The sequence below is a fragment of the Aquarana catesbeiana genome, linkage group LG09 (genome assembly GCF_042186555.1).
Source record: "Aquarana catesbeiana isolate 2022-GZ linkage group LG09, ASM4218655v1, whole genome shotgun sequence".
Taxonomy (NCBI): domain Eukaryota; kingdom Metazoa; phylum Chordata; class Amphibia; order Anura; family Ranidae; genus Aquarana; species Aquarana catesbeiana.
The window spans coordinates 199,505,521-199,528,771 of NC_133332.1; the positions used below are offsets into that span (position 1 = coordinate 199,505,521).

The 23,251-nt window shown below is 46.1% G+C and overlaps 1 long non-coding RNA gene across 1 annotated transcript in view; it reads left to right on the plus strand.

Moving 5' to 3' along the window:
* The first annotated feature begins 2,449 nt into the window (after positions 1 to 2,449).
* The window catches only part of LOC141107263 (uncharacterized), a 289,203-nt gene continuing 268,401 nt past the window's right edge, over positions 2,450 to 23,251 (plus strand). The window contains exon 1 of the long non-coding RNA XR_012235847.1: positions 2,450 to 2,543. This is a non-coding gene — a long non-coding RNA (uncharacterized lncRNA). The remainder of the gene's footprint in view (positions 2,544 to 23,251) is intronic.

Below are 23,251 nucleotides of genomic sequence, written 5' to 3' on the forward strand. Positions count from 1 at the left end.
CAGATCTCAAATTTTGTGTGATGGAAATTCCGATGGAAAATGTCCGATGGAGCCTACAGAATTTCCGACAACAAGCTCCTATTGAACATTTTGTGTCGGGAAAATCTGACTGTGTGTACGGGGCATAAGAGTTCCCCTCACTGGAACTAAGGGACCAAGCCCAGCCCCTGAAAAACCACCCCTACACCATAATCCCTCCTCCACCAAATGATTTGGGCCAGTGCACAAAGCAAGGTCCATAAAGACATGGATGAGTGAGGCTGGGATCACACTGGCCGCATGTGGCTCCCAGGAGGGATCCAGTGCATCCTGGTTCACAGTTTCAGGTCTGATTTCAGCCCAAATTTTTGTCTGAATTCAGACCTGAAACGGACCAAAGATGCACAGAGCTCCTGTACAAATTCGCACTGGAGCCGCAGCGGAGATATGTGAACAGGCTCCATAGAGAGCCAGTCAAAATCTCCTGCTATTGCGATTTGGATGCAGGGAATCCGCATCCAATTCGCAATGGGGTGAACCCAGTCTGAGTTTGGGGTGAAGGAACTTGACTGACCTGCACAGAGTCCTGACCTCAACCAGATAGAACACCTTTGGTATGAATTAGAGCGGAGACTGTGAGCCAGGCCTGCTCGTGCAACATCAGTGCCTGACTTCACAAATGTGCTTCTGGAAGAATGGTCAAACATTCTCATAGACACACTCCTAAACCTTGTGGACAGCCTTCCTAGAAGAGTTAAAGCTGCAAAGGGTGGGCCAACTCAATATTGAACCCTACGGATGAAGACTGGGATGGGAGTGTGGAGTGTGATGCCATTAAAGTTCATGTGAATGTAAAGGCAGACCTCCCAATACTTTTGGTAATATAGTGTACCCCTGTCTTCCATGTTGCAGAAGAGTATTTCAAATCTTGCCAGATAAAACACCCAAGTTTTGGGAGGATCTTCATTGTTCCCAGGACCTTGCCAGAAGGTGCATGACGCCACCCTCACCTAGGTGCCCCAAGCAGAAGACGGGGTTATGGTGGGACTTTTTTCATTAGGGTACATTTTTCAGATATTGAAATGCAATTGATCATAGGGAACCAAACCCCCACTAGGAGTCCTGCAGCTATTCGCAAACAGCCCCATTACAAGTGTGAATGAGGCCCTAGTTTTTAGCACTCTTGCTTTTAACTTTTTGTCTGCAACACATGCGTTCAGCAACAGCAAGGAACACAATTTCAACCTCAATTACCTGTTCCTCCCTGTACCTTCCAAATGGAAACACAGGGCTTGTCTACACAGACATTGCTTTCTTGCGTTTGAAACATAGATCAAGAAATTCCAATTTACCTCAGTAGTACAGTGTAGGGCCATACTTGAGGCTGTGTTTTATCTGCATTGCACTTTTCTTAACACAACTTGTCTTATGGGAGATGCAAAGCAGGTAAAAGGCAGTCTTTCCTTTCAAATGCAAGTGTTTTAGTTGCGCTGCATTCAAATATATAGCTGGCTTTTGACAACTCCCATGTAAACAAGGCTTAAGGCTCTTATACACTTGTAGTAGAGGGCAGTAAAGACAGGCGGCTGAACCGCCTCCCACTGGTATTCTAACACTATAGCCTGACATGGCTGTACACATGCTGCGATGTTTTGCTTCACGGCTGCAGCATTTTTACCTCAGGCTGTCAAACTTGCCCATTGAGATCAATGGGGCTGCACCTCAACCGCAAGCCAAACTCTTGGCTCGCAGTTGTAATGTGGTACTGCAATATAAAATTGCTATTCAGCAATTAAAAAAGAAAAACCTACGCCAGGAGGCGGGAGCCGCTACTATACTACCGTCTGAAAAGCGATCCACTTTTTTGAGGGTGGTAAGCAATAGCATTACTGCCTGTTGAAAGAGCCCTATCAGACGTTTATAAGGGCTCTTTCACACAAGCATTGAATTCTACAACAGCCTTAATGCACCTATAGCGTTAATTAACCTTTTTCGTTGTGTTGCACAAGCATTTATGTTGTGGCAGACAACACTCCTCAAATCCTTCTGAAATGTGTTTTTTTTTAAATTTGTATAAGGCTAAAATGGAAAATGGTCAATTTTGACGCTTTGCAACTGCACCTTAAACATTCTGTAAATGCCATAGGCGCATTTACAGTGCGCTTGCGGTGCATTTCAATGTACGTGAACAGAGAAGGTTGTGAAGCATCAACACCTGCCCAACTCTGCAGGCAGCATTCATTTTGTGATCTGAGACAATGCTGATGCTGCAGTGTGAACACCTCCATCTGCTCCCTATTTTACCAGTTTTGAGTGGTGCTGATAAGCGGTAAAAACCAAACCAACCACCTATCTTCAACCTCTGTGTGAAAGAGCCCTAATGGCTTGAGATTAACTATGACCGCTTTCATGAAATTGAAGCTACTGTCTCCACAGAGGGTTAATCTCCTACTTGCAATACTTCCCCTGCAGAACAGCTGCTTCCTGTGTTGCTGCTGATTACAGAAGAGCTGCTGGTGGGATAGTGATATGCAGGATACAGCAGAAGAATTCCATCGCTACAGGTAACTGCAGAAAAATACAATTATTTTATACAGCAAACTGCTCAGCCTGGTTACCAGAATGTACCTATACCGCTTCATGTATGGCACACCAATGTAACATGATGTAAGACTGCGTGCAAAATCTCCTGCTCCATTGTGACATGTGCTGGTTAGAGTTATTTGGCAGGCCTGATGTGTGTTTGATTTCCAACATATGACATGACCTGAATATTGGTGCTTGGGGTTAGAGGGGAAATATACTGACTAGTAAAACATTCTGATTTTATAAGAAGTCACCTAAAGCAATGTTTCTTGACTCCAGTGCTCAGGTACCCCCAACCGGTCGTGTTTTCAGGATTTCCCTCAGATGAAACGGCTGTGGTGATTACTAAGGCAATGATATTGATCAAATCACCTGTGCAAAATAATGGAAGGCCTGAAAACATGACCTGTTGGGGGTACTTGAGGACTGGAGTTGAAAAACATTGACCTACAGGACACAGTCTACACTAGTGTTTTGTCCATATAAAATGGAGACGGTGCGGATATCTTGTTGAGAAAATGCTGTTGCCAGGTCCCTGTCATATCTATCCCTTCTGACTAACCTGCATGAGTAACTTTAATCTCTTACTACTGAGAGATCTGACCGCTTGTTGAGTCCTCCTTAGCTATGCAGGGGCTTTTAGTAGCTCAATCTTGCTGTTTAAATGACTGCAACTATAGTGTATGTGAGGCTAATTTGTAAATATTAATGTGTATGTATAGTCACAACTTTTTCCTTTTTTATTTATTTCAGTTTTTGGGTAGAAGAGGGGAAGATTACGTTTTTAGTTGCCTGGGTCCCAGTGGGCATCCTTTCCCTGTGCTTTCTATCCTGGAGATGCAACAGGAAATCTGTCCAAAGTGAACAGTTGTCACAGAAGCAGGTGTCCCCATTAGATGATTTCCTCTCACTTTCTGTTCTTTTCTGTGTCAGTGACAATGGTTACTAGCACAAATAGAGGTGAATCTCAGTGGGGAATCAGATTCCTATTAGGGAGATGTCTCTTCCAGGGGCGTAACTAGAAATCACAGAGCCCCATAGCAAAATGTTGTATGCCCACACACCCCCACCCCACACACACACCACACCACCCCACCCCACACACACACCACACCACCACACACCACACCCCACACACACACCCCACACACCCCACACACACCCCACACACCCCACACACCCCACACACCCCACACACCCCACACACACACCACACACACAACTAATGCCATTGAACAACAGATTACCACAATCATGCACAGTACCCAGGCAACAGCTTATATGAATTTTAAACAACAAAGTATACTGTATGCAGCCCCTGAAGGACACACATTGCTGACCTCCATGCCTTCTAACCAATTTCTGTTCTGTTATATAAAATGAAATAGTTCAACTCACCATAATGCAGAATCAGTGGGAGCCCTGAGCGTGTCACTTGCCACCGTCGCCTGCCACCAGATGCAACTTGTCACGGAATGTCACTTGCCACATCACCCGCCACATGTTGCGGATTGTCCACTTGCCACCGTCGCCTGCCACCAGATGCAGATTGTCACTTGTCACATGTTGCAGAATGTCACCTGCCACATGTTGCCGATTGTCCACTTGCCACGTCCCGGATTGTCACTTGCCACATCACCTGCCACACATTACTGATTGTCACTTGCCACGTCCCAGATTGTCACTTGCCACACATTACTGATTGTCACTTGCCACATCACCTGCCACACATTAAGGATTGTCACTTGCCACGTCACTTGCCACACATTACGGATTGTCACTTGCCACATGTTACAGATTGTCACTTGCCACGTTGCCTGCCACATGTTACGGATTGTCACTTGCCACGTTGCCTGCCACATGTTACGGATTGTTACTTGCCACGTTGCCTGCCACATGTTACGGATTGTCACTTGCCACGTTGCCTGCCACATGTTACGGATTGTCACTTGCCACGTTGCCTGCCACATGTTACGGATTGTCACTTGCCACGTCGCCTGCCACACGTTACGGATTGTCACTTGCCACGTCACCTGCCACACATTACGGATTGTCACTTGCCACGTCACCTGCCACACATTACGGATTGTCACTTGCCATGTCCCAGATTGTCACTTGCCACACATTACGGATTGTCACTTGCCATGTCACCTGCCACACATTACGGATTGTCACTTGCCACGTCACCTGCCACACATTACAGATTGTCACTTGCCATGTCCCAGATTGTCACTTGCCACACATTACGGATTGTCACTTGCCATGTCACCTGCCACACATTACGGATTGTCACTTGCCACATCACCTGCCACACATTACAGATTGTCACTTGCCATGTCCCAGATTGTCACTTGCCACACATTACGGATTGTCACTTGCCATGTCACCTGCCACACATTACGGATTGTCACTTGCCACGTCCCGGACTGTCACTTGCCACTTCACCTGTCACACATTACGGATTGTCACTTGTTGTGTCACTTTCCTGCTGTGTCCCAGAGTCAGGCAGCAGATTATCAGTCAGGCAGCAGAGAGATAATGTCATCTCTCTGCTTCCCGAGGCTGCCTGCACAGTGAGGGGGGAACTGCACTGCAGGGAGGGCGGTGAGAGATGATGTCATCTCTATACACCCCCGCCTGCTAGCTCCCTGATTGGCCAGCCCGCTCACACACAAGCTGCCCAGCTGTCTCACTGCCTGACAGCCCTCGGAGCCGCCCACGCTCTCACAGTGGAGCCGCCCGCTCTCACCCGCGGGCCCGCAAAGCCGCCCGCTCTCACCCGCGGGCCCGCAAAGCCGCCCGCTCTCACCCGCGGGCCCGCAAAGCCGCCCGCTCTCACCCGTGGGCCCGCAAAGCCGCCCGCTCTCACCCGTGGGCCCGCAAAGCCGCCCGCTCTCACCCGTGGGCCCGCAAAGCCGCCCGCTCTCACCCGTGGGCCCGCAAAGCCGCCCTCTCTCACCCGCGGGCCCGCAAAGCCGCCTGCTCTCACCCGCGGGCCCGCAAAGCCGCCCGCTCTCACCCACGGGCCCGCAAAGCCGCCCGCTCTCACCCACGGAGCTGCCTGTCCTCACCGGGCCCCACTCGGCTGCAGGCCCCTTGGCGCCCGCGTGTCGCTACGGCGGTACTTCCGCCACTGGTCTCTAAGAATCAAATGGCATTTTATGGGGTAAACTACACATGTAGCAATCAATTGCTAATGTACTTGTGTAGCTTATTGTAGCATAGGGAGTCACTTAGGGTTGCCACTTTTTCTTCAAGCCAAACCCAAATGCTTTAGTGGCACACAGTAAATCTTTTTTTGTTTTAGTATACACTATAGGATTGCAACAGACCTGGAACACCTTTTGGGCACTCCAAAGAGAACAGTATTGCGACGCACCCGCCTGCCGTATAGCTGTAGTCTTAGGTGGTTAGTTTGACCATTCTGTGTTTTAAATTCTGATGGCCGCAATGCGACCTCACATTGTACAACAGCGCCGTGGCAAATGTTGGTGCTATATAAGTCAATATTAAGTTGTGTAACTCCTCAGTGTCAGTTGTATTTTTTTGTTTAGTGAATAGATGGTGACAAAGCTTGTGTGTTGTGGGCCGACACAGGAGAAATAGTTCTTCTGTGGTCACGTGCGTTTCCCTTTGCACCCACATACCCGCACGCAAACCATACACAATAAGACTGTCACACTGAACCAGTTTTTTAAATCACTGAACAGGAACAAGTGAGCTGAACAGAAAAGCTGAAGACCATTGCAGACTTGTTCTGGCTCAGTGGCCGAGTGCCCAAACTGCAACACAAACCAACTTAGTTATTTCAAAGTGCCAACACTGCAATTAAACCTGAATACTAAGGTTTTAGTTTAGAAAAAAATGTGTACAGTTGCTCAAACTAATTAACAGCTTTACCAGCTCCCAATGATACCAACAATGAGGCCCAATGACATAAATGATGGGGCACAAGGTTTCCCAATGCTACCAAAGAAGAGGCCCAATGATGGGGCACCAGGTTTCCCAATGATACCAATGACTGGGCACAATGTTTCCCAATTTTATCAATAATGAGGCCCAAGGTTTCCCAATGATACCAATGGCGGGGCACAAGGTTTCCCAATGATGGGGCATAATGTTTTCCAATGATTCCAATAATGAGGCCCAATGACACCAATGATGGGGCACCAGGTTTCCCAATGATATCAATAATGCGGCCCAATGACACCAATGATGAGGCACAAAGTTTCCGAATGATACCACTAATATGGCCCAATGTTTCCCAATGATATCAATAATGAGGCCCAATGATACCAAAGATGGAGCACAAGGTTTCCCAATTATACCAATGATGGGGAATAAGGTTTCCCAATGATACCAATGATGGGGCACAAGGTTTCCCAATGATACCAATAATGAGTCCCAATGACAATAATGATGGGACACTATTCCCGGGACTGCTGTTTAAAATTCAAATATTTTTCAGTGAAGAAAAACGTTACAAGCAAGTGTATTTGCAAAGAGAAAATCTGCAAAGGAACTTTCTGGAGAGATTCCCAGGAAATCTTTTATTTTGGGGGTTAATCTGGCTCCTAGACACAGGGCCAGGATGAAGGAGGTGAAACCGGACAGGAAGGAGTTGAAGGGGAAGGTGCCCACTAGCAGGTGGTACAGGTATTGCATGGCTCCAGTCAGCAGCATGTACAGTAGCAGCTTGAGCCTCTGCCTCTAAGAAGCAGGACACCATGGACAGAACTGATATTTTATCTACACATAATGTCCACATCTCACCTGTCTCCAGTGTCTGTGTGCCTCTCAATCCGGCAGCTCATTCCCACCCGCACGTCACCCCTGATCCCAGCTGCCTGGGAGCCGTGTCCTTTGTCGTGCCCCCCCAGACACATCACTGCTGGCCCCAGAGACTTGTGGGAGCTGCTTCTTCTCCTTCAAGCCCACCTCGGACACATCACCGCTTGCCCTAGAGACCTGTGGGATATGTAGTCTGATGGGGGGTGGGGTGTGGACGAATCAGTTTCTATGGATGGCCGGTCAGTGTGTGCTTTTCTCCTGGCATGCCCACAGAGGGGGCTTGGCATGCCGGCTGTGACACGCGTGCCACGGGTTTGCCATCACTGCTCTGGGGTGTGCAGTCCTTTTGTGGTAATAATGAAGGCCCCTTGACCCGCCCCCGCCCTAAGGAAAGGGAGCTTTAATTGCTGGATGCTTGGCAACTAAGCGGGGCATCAACCTAATCAGGGAGTCAGATTGGCTACAATGTGACGAGGTGATTGGGTGGATCCAGAACGCTAGTAAAGGCTACGCAGAGGCTCGCCTCACTACTTTCAAGAGAAGCTGATGTCACAAGAGTTGCCCACTCACCCGCCCATTGTAAGTTTCGTCACAGCTTTCTTGGTGGTTTTACCTTGTCAGCAATTGGTATTACTTTATGGGCTATGCCCTCAAGTTTCATTCCAGGGTTAGTTTAATGCCTGCCTCGCACTGATGGTGGAGACAGGCCTCTTAGACTATACGGGTTTGTTTATAGATGCTCACCGTATAACCGTGACTGGCATGGGTTTTGGTATTTTGAAGGTTGTTATACTTGATATGTTCAATAAAGCTGTGGCCTTGCCCTACTTCCAACTTAAACACTTCCGGACCGCCGCACGCCGATATACGTTTTGACTTTGACAGGGATATAGTTATGGCAGCAGCTAGCTGCCATAACCCCGGTATCCTCGTGTTTGGCTGGCGGTTCGCTTCAAGATAAAAGTGGTCTCTGTGGCGGATTCACCGTGAGATCCCTTTTATCGGCGGCAGGAGAGGGGCCCCCCCTCCTGCTGCGCTCCGGTGCCCTCCGACGCTTACCAGAGCCATCGGCAGCGGCGGAGGCAATCAGATACTGTGCCTTCCTTGGTATGGAGACGAGTGAGGGGAAGATGGCCCCCACCCATCTCCATGACATTGCAGGGCGGAAGTGACCTCAAAACATCACTTCTGCCCATAGCTCCTAAAGGGCCATTTTTTTATTTTTTATTGCATTTTAGTTTAAATATGAGATCTGAGGCCTTTTTCACCCCAGATCTCATATTTAAGAGGTCCTGTCATGCTTTTTTTCTATTACAAGGAATGTCAAGGGATGTTTACATTCCTTGTAATCAAGGCTTTTTTTCAGGGGGAACTTGGTGGAACTCAGTTCCACCACCTCTGGCTCAGACCCTTGGGGGGGGCCTGCTCGCCACAATCACTTGTAAACACAGAAGTCTGATTTCTGTGTTTACAAGTGACAGCTCTGCACTCTGTATGTAATGCAATCCTGGTATTTAATGCCCCTTTACGACCCTCCTACTGTTTTCGTGAAATTTGACTGAACACACCCACTGTTTGATGTGATTTGGAGGGTGTGTGTAGGGGGAGGGGTTTTGTGGGGCCATGGGTAAGTTCCAGCACCTATTGTTTAGGAAAAAAAGCCCTGCTTGTAATAGGAATAAAAGTGACACAATTATTTATTTTTCTATTTTTTAATTTTTTTTATAAAAAAAAAGGTGTAAAAATAAAAGGTAAAATAAATAGGGTACAATACGCCGGCTGTGGCCACCTTTTACTGAGCTATTTTTACCTGTTTTTATAGAATAAAACTTTTTGGATATCCGTTTTTACTGCCATTAAATCCTGCTTTACGGATTTACACCATGTGGAGATTTTTTTTCTTTTTGTCTATGCTGCTGAATACCACACTTCTTACCTGGAGGATAAGTGCCTATCGAGCTGTTTCCAGCTTAGTTGTGCAATTTTTCTGCATATATCTGGCGTTACGGATTTCCATCAGCTGATTGGAAGGGTGCCATGCAGTCCATCCTGAGAGCCCATCCTCTGGGCTTCGCTTTCATGCCTTACTGACCCACCACCATAAGGCGAGCTGGGTCCATCGTCCCTGGTAAGAGTATCCCTTCCTCCTTTTGCGTTCTTGATGGTGAAGGCACTCCAGGGTGTATACCCACCATTGAAAACATCCATTTAAAGACTATATATGTCACATTCTTACTGCATTTGGTTGCACTAGTGACTCCTGTTGGACTTTTACTTTCCTTCAATTTATATAAGACTCTTTAATGTTTGTGTTTTATATGCGCACATGTTTTATTAGTCACTGTAATATGTGGACATTAGTGTTCTCTACACTCCATATTGATTTGCACGGTTCTTAATAGATTTGCAATTTCCTTCTTGCGATTTATCATCGCCTGATAAAAACATACACACTTTTTGCTAAAAGTTTATTATTTTTATGAGAGATAAGTCCCTGCGGACCTTCTCTCTTCTTTACACACAGTTTTATGTATTCTTATACACATTATATATTGTATCACTCATTAGCGCTACACTTTATGTTGCATTTGTATCACAGTTAGTCTAGTTGTTGTGTTGGCTGCTTATCACCCCATAGGTTGGTGCGGTATCACTTACATACCTTTTAAAATAAGAAAAACTGTTTTTTTTTTTTTTTTTTTAAAGGCGCCCCGTCCCGCTGAGTTCACGTGCAAAAGCGAACGCATATATGAGTAGAGCCTGCATATGAAAACGGTGTTCAAACCACACATGTGAGGTATTGCCGCGTTCCGTAGAGCGAGAGCAATAATTCTAGCCCTAGACCTCCTCTGTAACTCAAAACCTGCAACCTGTAGAATTTTTTAAAGGTTGCCTATGGAGATTTTTAAGGGTAAAAGTTTGTCTCCATTCCACGAGCGGGCGCAACTTTGAAGCGTGACATGTTGGGTATCAATTTACTCGGCGTAACAATATCTTTCACGATATTAAAAAAAATTGGGCTTACTTTTACTGTTGTCTTATTTAAAAAAAGTGTATTTTTTCCCAAAAAAGTGCGCTTGTAAGACCGCTGCACAAATACGGTGTGACAGAAAGTATTGCAACGACCGCTATTTTATTCTCTAGGGTGTTAGAAAAAAAAAAGTATAATGTTCGGGGGTTCTAAGTAATTTTCTAGCAAAAAATAATGTTTTTAAAGCGGAGTTCCACCAAATTTTGAACAATATCTGTATGTATTCTCTTCCTTGCCTAGATGCTGACATGCCGTTTAAAAAAATTTAAATCGCCGTAATTACCTTTTATTTTTCTATTCTTCTTTGCACTTCCTGGTTCTCCTCCCATGGGAGTAGGCGTGTTTCTAGCCTCTCCCAGACTCCTGGGAGCTAGTCTCAGGCTTCCCAGGATGCCATTGAGCATGTGCGGGAACGAGCAGTGAATGCTGGGAGCACAGCATTCACCACATCCAGGAAATAAATGCTTGTGGGCTTCAAATGCCCACAATGAAGATGGAAACCGCCTGCAGTGAATAATATAAGTTATTCTTTCCGACGAAATCTGACACAGGCAGACATATTACACACAATATGTGAGTATGTAATGCTGAGAAGAAAAGTTTGTGAATGAACTAAAAAAAAAAAAAAAAACGATAGATAGGTGGACCCCCGCTTTAACTTGCAAACAACACATCTAAAAAAGAGGCTTGGTTCTTAAGTGGTTAAAGTAGACTCTGTGGCAGGGATATGCAATTAGCGGACCTCCAGCTGTTGCAAAACTACAAGTCCCATCATGCCTCTGCCTCTGGGTGTCATGCTTGTGGCTTTCAGAGTCTTGCTATGCCTCATGGGACTTGTAGTTCTGCAACAGCTGGAGGTCCGCTAATTGCATATCCCTGCTCTATGGGGTTGATTTACTAAAGGCAAATAGACTGTGCACTTTGCAAAGTGCAGTTGCAGCTGCTCCAGAGCTTAGTAAATGAGCAGAAGCTCTGTTGACTTCCATCATCCAATCAAACCAATCCAATGCTGTTTTTTTTTTTTTTTTTTTTTTTCCTTGCTCATGATTGGGTTTTCTTTGCAAAGAAAGCTCTATTTGTGGGAAAAAAAGGACGTCAATTTTGTTTGGGTACAACGTCGCACGACTGCGCAATTGTCAGTTAAAGTGACGCAGTGCCGAATTGAAAAAAGTGCTCCGGTCAGGAAGGGGATAAATCCTTCTGGGGCTGCAGTTAAATAAGTGGGGGTTAACCTAGCTGGTGGTATGATTATTTCAGGTTTTTGCATCTCAAATCGGTACAATTATTTTGCATAGAAATTTGGCGTTTTATATTGTAGGCCTGTAATTCTTAGCAATAACACACTTATATCTGTCCACCAAGAGTCTAGTAGATATCCCGGGTATGATGAAGTTTGAAACACAAAGTCATAAATTATAATATAATAAATACAGGTAAATATAAATAATTATAAAAAATAATAAAATTTCCCCACGATTCACTATCGCTCAATTCTGCAAGTGTTCCAATCTATTATCGCTGTTTTCTAGCTAAAACCACTTTTGACGTAAAGGGACACTTTTTGGTTGCTATGGACAATCTCCAGTTTCCAGGCAGAAAGAACAGTATATATAATATAAAACTGCATGCAGGGCGTTGGATAAAGCACTGGGGACAAAAGGGATGTGAAATGATTTCCCACAGTAATGTAATCAGTAAGATTACAGTGTACTGTATGTGTTGTGAATTTTCACTTTTTTGAATTTGCCGCCAGGCTCCACCCCCGTGCGTCGCGATGCTCGCAGGGAATGGAGCCCAGCATACAGGACATCGGGGTGGGGCACACAGCCCATGGACACAGTGGGAGGATCCTGGGGACAAGGTAAGTAACCTCTTCCAGGATCCTGCAATGCAATCCCGAGTGTGGCTCGGTGTTACCGCTAATGGTGCTGAAATTTAACCCCGAGCCACACTCGGGAATACTGTCAGGGAGGTTAAGATAAGCCTAAGCTTCTCAGCAGTCATGCTCTAGAGGAGATTCTGAGGGATGTGGAACACATTTTTATGGCATGTTTACAAAAATAGATTAAAAATAATAATAATAATATAGGTAGGGTATAAAATTGTGACACATGTCGTCATATTGTAATTGGATGTGATTACAAATTACAGTACCTTTTTTCTTTCAATCTGCAGCACTATCATTTTCTGTAAATGCAATATGACAACCGGAAGGTGTTCCATACACAGATGGTGTACAGAACACCCCCCCCAGAAACATCATTTCCTACTTGTGTGATTGGCTCACTTATTTTCCCAGAAGTCTACACTAGATACAAGCCAGATTTTGGGCATCTTCTGCAACAAAAATATCATTTTTGGTGAGATACTCCCAATAGGAAATCACGACTAAGGCCCGATTCACACCTATGCAGGTTGCAGTTTGCATATTCCGGGTGCACTTTGCATTTTGCAATACACATTTTTGATCCATTGAAGTCTGTGGAACCAAAAACCAGAAAAAAGTCCCTGGCCCTTTCCATAAAATGCATTGATGTGAACGTGACCCATAGGAAACCATGTTAAATGGAAGGTAGTTTCTGCGAAACTGAAAATGCACCAAAAAATGCATAGGTGTGTACCAGGCCTAAAGGCACTCAGACCCTGCAGTTTTCCTCACGTGCAGCAGCTGACTGATAATTATGAAACCACTCCCATTAGATACAGTTACCACATGGACACAGACAAACACACAGGGATTTCTTCAGAATCACAAAAGGTAGGAATCTGTAACAGTTTGATAAAAATCCTTGCAATGTACATAGAACACTCAGGAGGGAATGTTGTTTTTTTTTTTTTTTTTTTTTTTTTTTTTTTTCTCAACAAAAGTGGAATTAGGACCATTTCAGACCACATGCAGTCCAGTGCATTTTTTTTTCTGCATCAAAAATTAATAGAAAGTAGGTTATATGGTTTTCAATAGGATAGTTCACACCAGTGCTTGCAGTTCCAGTGCATTCCATTTCCAGAAAAAAATAGAACATACTGCATTTTTCTCCAAGCGTCTTCCAGGACAGCCCATGAGGGCTTGGGCTCCTCCTACCAGGACAGGAAACACGTTACCCCCACCAGATAAGAGGGCGGTCCTCCAGGCCCATGTCAGTTATTTTTTGTTTCCTCCGGACGGGGGGTAACATGTTCCTGGAACCTGGTCCCTAGGTCTCATGAGCAGGGGCTCTGTAGGGCTTTTTGGGGCATCTCACTAACCTCTCCTCTGCCAGAAGCAGCACTCCGCTGGAGAGGTTGGCTTTGCTACAGTCTCCTGTGTCTCAGTGCCTGGAGAGGGCCAGGACCGGCATGGTGTCAGCTCCCAAGCGCTTTTCTTATTGAAAGCAGCGGTATCCTCTCCTCACAGGCAGCGTGGCTAGTTGTGTGAGGAGAAGCAGGAAGCTGCGGCGCTTGAGTAGGGGGTGGAGCTTCTGCGCTCCAAGCTGGCCCGCAGGAAGTGCTGAGAGCAGGTCACTTCTGGGGCATATGACGTCATCGCCGGACACCGGTTCCAGTCTCCTTAAATGGCGCGAACAGGAGACACTGGCCGCTGGGGTCTTCTGGTAAAAGCAGCCAGGCTGTGGAAAGCCTGAAAGGGGGCAAGATTGATCAATCTGCCGTTCCTACACAGGCAGTCGATGCGCCCAACACCAGCACCTCACAGGTAAGCCTGAAGTGTTATGTCACTCTCTTACCTTCCCTGTGAGTGTTCCCTCCCCCTCCCCCCTCTGTAGTAGTGGGTTAAGGGGACACATTTCCTCCCTCCTGCACAGGGTGTTTCGGAGTGGCGGGGTGGCTGTGAGTCTCCTTATGGGTCACTTATCTTTTTATCTTACAGACCAAGACCCAAAACAAGACTCAAGCGCAGCCACTTAAAAAGAAATGTGCGGTGTGCGCAAACAAATTGAGCTCCTCATGGAGCAAAGCCGTTTGTCGCAGCTGTATAGATGGCCTTGTAAAGGATGACCCGGTTGCCTCTTGTCAAAAAATGCTAACCTCTGTTAGGGATGAGCTTGCGTCCACCTTTAGTTCCTTTAGAACGCTTATTGACAAGCTCCAGACCCCAGCAGAGGGTCCGTCCACACAGAGAACTTCAGTCAGCACTCCGCAGCAGGCAGAGAGTGAAGACTCTGAGGCTGAGGTCAGATCTACCCGTTCTTCCCCAGAAGAATCAGGGTCAGATATAGAGCCCAGGGATAGAGAATCCACTCGAGGCTCGAGATATAAGTTATCTGTTGAGGATGTGGATGACTTGTTAAAGGCTATCTATACCATCTATACCACCCTTTAATTGAAAGAGGAGGAGGTTCAGTTATCCAAACACGATCTTATGTATAAAGGATCGCATAAGAAAAAATCTAGAGTTTTTCTAGTCCATAGTTCATTCTTCTCTAGTAACCTAAAAAGAAGGTTCCCTTTTGATGAGAACACTGCGCAGCCGTGAAATAAGAAACCAAAGCTGGACGCACCTCTTTCAAAAGTTTCAAAAAATTCGGACTTAGCGTTCGATGATATGGGCACGCTTAAGGATCCGATGGACAAGAGAGGGGATATCCTTCTCCACAGAGCCTGGAACTCAGCGGTTGGGAACCTGAAACCAGCTCTGGCCTCCACTTGTGTAGCCAGAAATCTGGAGGTTTGGTTGACTCAGATTCAGACACCTGTCAGCGGGTACCTCGAGAGAGCAGATTTTGAAGTCTTTTTCTCTCCTCTTTCAGGCAGTAGGTTTTTTGACGGATTCTTCCGCAGAGTCGGTAAGAATGTCAGCCAGGACTTCGGCTTTAGTGAACTCGGCCAGGAGAAGCCTCTGGCTTAAAACCTGGTCAGGGGACCCAGCCTCCAAATTACGCCTTTGTGGGCTTCCCTTAACAGGCGATCATTTATTTGGCCCAGGTCTGCAGGAGGCACTGGAACGCACGGCTGATAAGAAAAAGGCGTTTCCAGAGAAAGAGAATCCCGACAGCCAGAAATTTTTTTCGTGGCCAAGGCAGGCAACAGAGTCCTAGAGCAGTGTTTCTCAACTCCAGTCCTCAAGGCACCACAACAGGTCATGTTTTCAGGCTCTCCATTATTTTGCACAGGTGATTTGATCAGTTTCACTGCCTTAGTAATTACCACAGCTGTTTCATCTGAGGGAAATCCTGAAAACATGACCTGTTGGGGCGCCTTGAGGACTGGAGTTGAGAAACACTGTCCTAGAGAAAAGGACAGCAGGCCGAAAAAACACTGGACTGGGCACAAAGGCAGAGGCAAAGAGAGAGTGCTGTTTAACCCTCCTCAACAGCCCGCCAAGCCACAGTGACTTGTGTTCCCCGGAGGGAGGAAGATTGAGGGCCTTCATCCCACAGTTCACCAACCACCAGAACGATTGTTGGTCACCTTTCCTCCACAAGATCGAGAGAAAGCGAGGGCTCTGGGTTTCCAGATCGGAGACTTATTAGATAAAAAAGTCCTGATTCCTGTTCCACAGTCAGAGCAGGGCAAGGGATTCTATTGCCATGTATTTGTGGTCAAAAAGCCGGGGGGAAAGTTTAGACTTATCCTGAATCTCCGGACTTTAAACAAGTCCATCAGATACAAACATTTCCGGATGGAGACGGTTTTTACTATCAAAAACTTACTATACCCAAACTGCTTTATGGTCACGTTGGACTTAAGGGATGCCTATCTTCACATCCCTATCCATCCAGCCTTCCAAAAGTTTTTGAGATTGGCAGTGAAGACGAGTATGGGGACCCGACATTTTCAATTTCAAGCCCTCCCTTTCGGTCTTTCCTCAGCCCCACGCATCTTTACGAAAGTATTGGGGGAAGCACTGGCTCCACTGAGGTTAAAGGCGATAACTGTTATCCCTTACTTGGACAACCTCCTGATAGTGGCAAAATTATACCAGAGGATGTTGGAGGATCTCCAGGCTGTACAGGACTTCTTACAGTCCCTAGGCTGGTTGATAAACAAAGAAAAATCGTCCTTAATCCCGGCCCAGAAAGTAACTTATCTGGGTTACGATTTTTGCTCAGTGAACCAAAGAGTTTTTCTTCCTCAGGAGAAGATTACCAAAGTGTTCCAGACTGTGTCAGCATTGCAGACCAACCAGTCGGTCTCTCTGAGACAGGTGTCGACGGCAGTGGGTCTTATGACCTCATGTTTTCCCGCAATACCATGGGCGAGACTCCGTCAGCGTCCATTACAAATGTTTCTATTAAGAAACTGGGACGGGGACGTAAGGTCCCTGGAGTCAAGGATCCGGAAGCCTGTGGTGGTGGAGAACTGGCCAGCACCTAACAGGGGGTCTCCCATGGTCATTTCCCATATCCAGAAGAATTACCACGGATGCAAGTTCCTGGGGGTGGGGGACCCACCTCAGCAATGCAGTAGCACAGGGAGAGTGGTCCTCAGAGGAGGCAAGGGCCTCATCCAATCAAAGAGAGCTGCTTGCAGTCCAGAGAGCCCTGCAGTCTTTTCAGATGGAGATCAAGGGTCACAACCTCCAAATTCTGTCAGACAATATCGCGACAGTCACGTACATCAACAAGCAGGGAGGCACGAGAAGCCGGATGCTTCAGTCCATTGCCCAGGAGATCCTTTCTTGGGCAGAGGGGAATCTAGCTTCAATTTCGGCTGTACACCTGAAGGGAACAAACAATTGCCTGGCAGATTATCTCAGTCGTCACAGGATAGACCGAGACAACTGGTCCCTTCATCCTGGAGTCTTTGCAGACCTCACCAGGGGTTGGGGTTATCCTGTAGTGGATTTGTTCGCAAACCGGAACAACCGCAAGACGGAGATATTCTTTTCCATGAACCCGGCGGACCGGGCCTTGGGGATAGATGCTCTGGCAAACCCGTGGCCTCCAGGCCTATGTTATGCCTTCCCACCAATCAGACTGATCCCAGAAGTCCTCCGGAAGTTTCTGCTGGAGGAGACGGATCTCATTCTAATCGCCTCATTTTGGTCCAAGAGGCCATGGTTTTCCCTGCTACAGTCTCTGGTTTCGGAGCCTCCGCGGAGTCTTCCGAAAAGAGAAGACTTATTATTGCAGGGTCCAGTATCACAGCCTCAGGTGGTTTCCTTAAACTTGACAGCCTGGTATCTGAAGAAAAGATACTGAGCGCCCAGGGGTTCTCTGACAAGGTAGTCAAGACTCTCGTTAATTGTAGGAAGCCGATTACTAGAGCCATATATTACAAAGTTTGGAAAAGGTTTAACTCATGGTTATCTGAAAATCAAAGATTAACTCATGATATTCCGTCTATTTTGGAATTTTTCCAAGAGGGCGTCGACAAAGGTCTTTCAGTTAGTACCTTAAAGGTACAGGCGGCAGCTATTAGTGTGTTCCTCCAGTTTTCTCTCCTGGAAAATCCCACTATAGCCAGATTTTTCAAATCTATCTCTAGGGCCAGACCAGTAGTGGTGAGAAGTTGTCCAACCTGGGACCTGTCCCTAGTACTTCAAACTCTGGTTGAATCCCCTTTTGAGCCTCTTGAAAGTATTTCAGTCAAGTTACTTACATTAAAAACTGTTTCTTATAGCTGTTACCTCAGCTCGTAGGGTAAGTGAGTTGCAGGCCCTATCAGTAAGGGAGCCCTTCCTCACGATATTTGAGGATTGAGTTGTTTTACGAACCGATCCAGGTTTTTTGCCCAAGGTGGCCAGTACATTCCACCAATCTCAGGACATTGTACTGCCAACCTTTCGTAGTTTGCCACAGGGCGACTTAGAAAGAAAATTTAGTTTTTTAGACGTAAGAAGGATTCTCTTAGTCTATCTTGAGGTCACTAAGACCTTTAGGAAAACTGATACCTTATTTGTCCTCTTTTCTGGAGTTCACAAGGGGAAAGGTGCATCTAAAGCCACGTTGGCTAGATGGATTAAGCAAGCCATCTCTGAAGCTTACAAAATTAGGGAGGTTCCTGCACCTTTTGTTACTGCGCACTCAACTAGAGCCTTGTCTACGTCTTGGGCTGAGAGGGCTGGTGCCTCACCAGAACAAATTTGCAGGGCTGCCACATGGTCCAGTTACTCAACCTTCATTAAACATTATCGCCTGGATCTCCTATCTGCTCAGGAGCAGGCGTTTGGTCGTAAGGTCCTTCAGGCAGTTGTCCCTCCCTAGACTGGTAAGTTATGGCTCATCGTCTCATGGGCTGTCCTGGAAGACGCTTGGAGAAAAGCTGAGTTAGACTTACCGGTAACTCCTTTTTCTGAGAGTCTTCCAGGACAGCCGGATTCCCACCCGGTTTTGTCTGAAGTCATGTGTATTATGCATATGTTTTGCAGGGTCCTACGGTTCTTGAGAAGAATGACGCGGGCCTGGAGGACCGCCCTTTTATCTGGTGGGGGTAACGTGTTTCCTGTCCTGGTAGGAGGAGCCCAAGGTCTCATGGGCTGTCCTGGAAGACTCTCAGAAAAGGAGTTACTGGTAAGTCTAAGTCAGCTTTTCCTGCACTGGACTGTACTGGAACGATGTAAAGCGCATTCAGAACGCACCCAAACACACACTGGAACACACATGTCCTTACGTACAGTTAAGAAAAAAAGAGGAGAAAAAAATGCACTGGACTGCATCAAAAATACACCAAAAATGTGCATGCAGAAAAGCATCTGGAATGCATCCGGACTCGTTCCAGATGCTTTTCTGCATGTGCTTTTTTAATACAGTCCAGTGGATTTCCCCCCCCTTTTATTAACCTCAAATAAGGACATGTGTTCCAGTGCATTTTTGGTGCATTTTCGAAGCATTTTACAGCATTCCAGTGCAGGAAAAATGCAGTGTTCTTCTTCTTTTTTTTTTTTTTCTCTCTGGAACTGGAATGCACTGGTGTAAACTATGCCATTGAAAACCATATGACCTACTTCCCATGTGTTTTTGATGCAGAAATAAAAAACGCACTGGACTGCATGTGGTGTGAACTGGCCCTAAGACCCCTTTCACACTGGGGCGGTTTGCAGGCGGTATTGCGCTAAAAATACCACCTGCAAACCGCCCCTAAACAGCCTCCGCTGTTTGTTCAGTGTGAAAGCCCGAGGGCTTTCACACTGAAGCGGTGCGCAGGCAGGATGGTGAAAAAAGTCCTGCAAACCGCTTTTTTGGAGCGGTGAAGGAGCGGTGTATTCACCGCTCCTTCACCGCTCCTGCCCATTGAAATCAATGGGACAGCGCGGCAATACCGCAGCTATAGCCGCGCTGTACGAGGGATTTTAACCCTTTTTCGGCTGCCAGCGGGGGTTAAAACCGCACCGCTAGCGGCCGAATACCGCTGCAAGAACGACGGTGTTGTACCGCCGACGCCCCCACCGCCCCAGTGTGAAAGGGGCCTTACTCTTTAAATCTCTCTACTAATGGGAAATATAACTGTGTAGACAATTATCCCATTAATTGTCCATGTTGTCCTAACGTTCCAGAGCTACTCAGCCAGGATCTGGTCATACAATCACAGAACTTCCAAGCAGGTGCTGCTACAATGACCAGGTTCTCTATTCCAGCAGCTCCATCCTCTCCTTCCACATAAAACCCTGAGGCCTAGTTTACACTGTGGCAGTGGGGGATGATAAAAACAGGTGTCTGAGCGGTGTTTTACTGCTCCCCAAGCTGCACAGGGATAGACGCATGCTGTGACCGTGATACTTTGCATCACAAAAATGATCCCCCCTGTCGTGTTCGTCAGGCAGTACGCAACCCATTCAGGTGAATGGGGCCATGCCACGCAACTGTAATAAATGCATGTCGTTCCAGCATGTTGTCAGGCCTTTGAGCTCCTAAAAACCAATCCACTGCACTTTGCTCCTCAGAGGGCTACTGCAACTTTAATCAAGGCCCAAAGGCTAAATTCACCTTTTAGACTATGTTATATATTACATGCCTATTTAGGGTGTAACATAGTGCCAAGTGGACCATCCCCACCCCCCATAACTCCTCATGCCCATGACAACACGTGGGGATTCTTCTTCCTGCAGCAGTGGTCACTTTTGAACTTTGTACAGTCCGCCGTGGACGGACTTGAAGCTCAAAATGGAACACTTCCTGCAGCTCTCTACTTATCACAAGTGCAATGCTTTGCAGGCTCAGTTGCAATAATAATAATGGCACTTTTTTTATTTTTGTTCAATCTGTATTTATTAAAGTTTGGGCAGAAATAATACAGAAACAAGAAAGTATAGCATGTAGGTATACAGTAAGAATGGTAACATACCATATAGAGCAGGGATATGCAATTAGTGGACCTCCAGCTGTTGCAGAACTACAATTCCCATGAGGCACAGCAAGCATGACACCCAAAGGCAGAGGCATGATGGGACTTGTAGTTTTGCAACAGCTGGAGGTCCGCTAATTGCATATCCCTGATATAGAGGATATAGTACAGAGTTATTGAATCGGGATAGCAAATGAGAGTCCTAGGAAAATGTATTTGCAACGGAATATATAAAATAATGCGTTTGTTTGCATTGCGTTTTATTGTTTTGTAAAAAGTGGACTTGGTCTTTATAAACATAACTCATTAGGACTGAAAAATGGGAACTGTCATTACTGACTTAGGTTTTTAGGGTACATGCACGCAGTACTGATATTTTAACATCAATATTCCTCGCCATAACTTCTTGTGTTTATTTTGAACATATACAGGCAACATAAATTCTAGCTCACAGAATGGAATTTTAACCTTTTCAAATTACCATTTTATGTTTATAAATGTGTATGATACTGACCAGCAATGGGTTTCATTTAGATCAGTAAAAAAAAAAAAAAGGTATGCCTAAAAATATGGAGTTTTTAGGCAGCAATGCGCAAAAGGCCTAAATCTTGGCGTTCTGATCTTTGCTTCTCTACCTAGTGTGCCACTGACCAAGAACAGCATTTCAAATGGGAGTTTGGCCTATTCAGACTGCTTGCCGCATGCTTGTTCCAATCCAGTGACTCCTTGGGGGAGATTTACTAAACCTGTAGAGTGCAAAATCTGGTGCAGTTCTGCATAGAAACCAACTTCTAACTTCAGCTTGTTTAATTAGACTTTGTCAATAAAACCTGCAAGCTAATTGGTTTCTATATGCAGATTTTGCACCCTTCACTTTTAGTAAAGAACCCCCTTTGTGTAGTAAGGCAAAGGATCAGGATGACAGCTAAGGAGCATGCAGCTATTAAAAATGTCCTCCGTGGCTGCAATTTTATCTACATAAGATGCATGTGTGTGTTCACTTTTATAATATAATCCTTTGAATAATTACAGTGTAATATATACAGTACACTGCACTTTTGTCTGTTCGTATTAATGTTTGTGTTTTAACTTTATGGATGCAGCACACTTCACTTGTTCTGGGTGTAATTCTTACACAAGTCCGTCAGACAAAAGTCCAAAGTACAAACACACATGCTTGGAATCAATGCCCACCAAGCACAACATTAGCAGAGGGTGGCGCTAAAGAGCTGAAAAGCCACGTATTACATTACTACGTTTGTTGGCCGACAATTTTGTGCCATTTGTATGCAAGACAAGTTCATGGCCAACGCCTTTCAGACAAAAGTTTGACGCTTTGTCTGCGGAAAATCTGATTGTGTGTACGAGGCTTTAGTCTCCTTTTTTATTCTGTATGTATAGACACTAGATTCATTTTCAGTATCGTTCTCTATTGTGCATGTATATGGACACTGCACAGTTCCACTTCTCTTTTGTTCTGCATTCCTGAAATTTATGCTCTGTGTGGAATTTGCAAAGAACCACTTCTGTTGCTGCGTATGAGTGTAGTTCTCTGTATCTGTTTAAGTTTAGTATGGATGCTGCACAGTCCCACTTGTATTGCTCTGTAGGCAAGGCATAAAGCTGACCATAGATGGATCGAAATTCAGCAAGGACCGGCTGAATTGCGATCCATCTATGGCCGTTTCCACTTGGCTCTAACGATCAACTTTTGTCCAACAGGATGCTGGAAACTTTTAATTTGGTCAGTGGCTACAGCACTGATCATTATATTCTGACAGCGGAGAAGTCCCCACTGTTAGAATACAATAGCACAGAGGGAGGACTCCTCCATCCACCTCACTTGTGTGGATGGGGGAATCCATTCCCAACAACCAAATTTGAAAACAGACCTCAAAGCCAGTGGCATAGCTAGCACATCTGGCACCCAAGGCTGGACATTTTTTTTTCGTATGTGGCGATATAGCGGCGCCACGCCAAAACTGTGGGTGTGGTCAGATTGCATCAACAGTGGGAAGGGCTTAAAGGGCCATATGCTTTAACGACTGTGCCACAAGCAAGCAGTGGCAGCTGGTGCTCAAAATTTTTTTTAGGGGGGGGGGGGGCGGAAACAAACTGAAAATAAAATTGCAGCCACTAGTGCCCGATCAATTGCAGCCACTAGTGCCCGATCAATTGCAGCCACTAGTGCCCGATCAATTGCAGCCACTAGTGCCCGATCAATTGCAGCCACTAGTGCCCGATCAATTGCAGCCACTAGTGCCCCATCATATGCAGCCACTAGTGCCCCATCATATGCAGCCACTAGTGCCCCATCATGTGCAGCCACTAGTGCCCCATCATGTGCAGCCACTAGTGCCCCATCATGTGCAGCCACTAGTGCCCCATCATGTGCAGCCACTAGTGCCCCATCATGTGCAGCCACTAGTGCCCCATCATGTGCAGCCACTTGTGCCCCATCATGTGCAGCCACTTGTGCCCCATCATGTGCAGCCACTTGTGCCCCATCATGTGCAGCCACTTGTGCCCCATCATGTGCAGCCACTTGTGCCCCATCATATGCAGCCACTTGTGCCCCATCATATGCAGCCACCTGTGGCCCATCATATACAGCCACTGTTCCATCAAATGCCACCACTATGA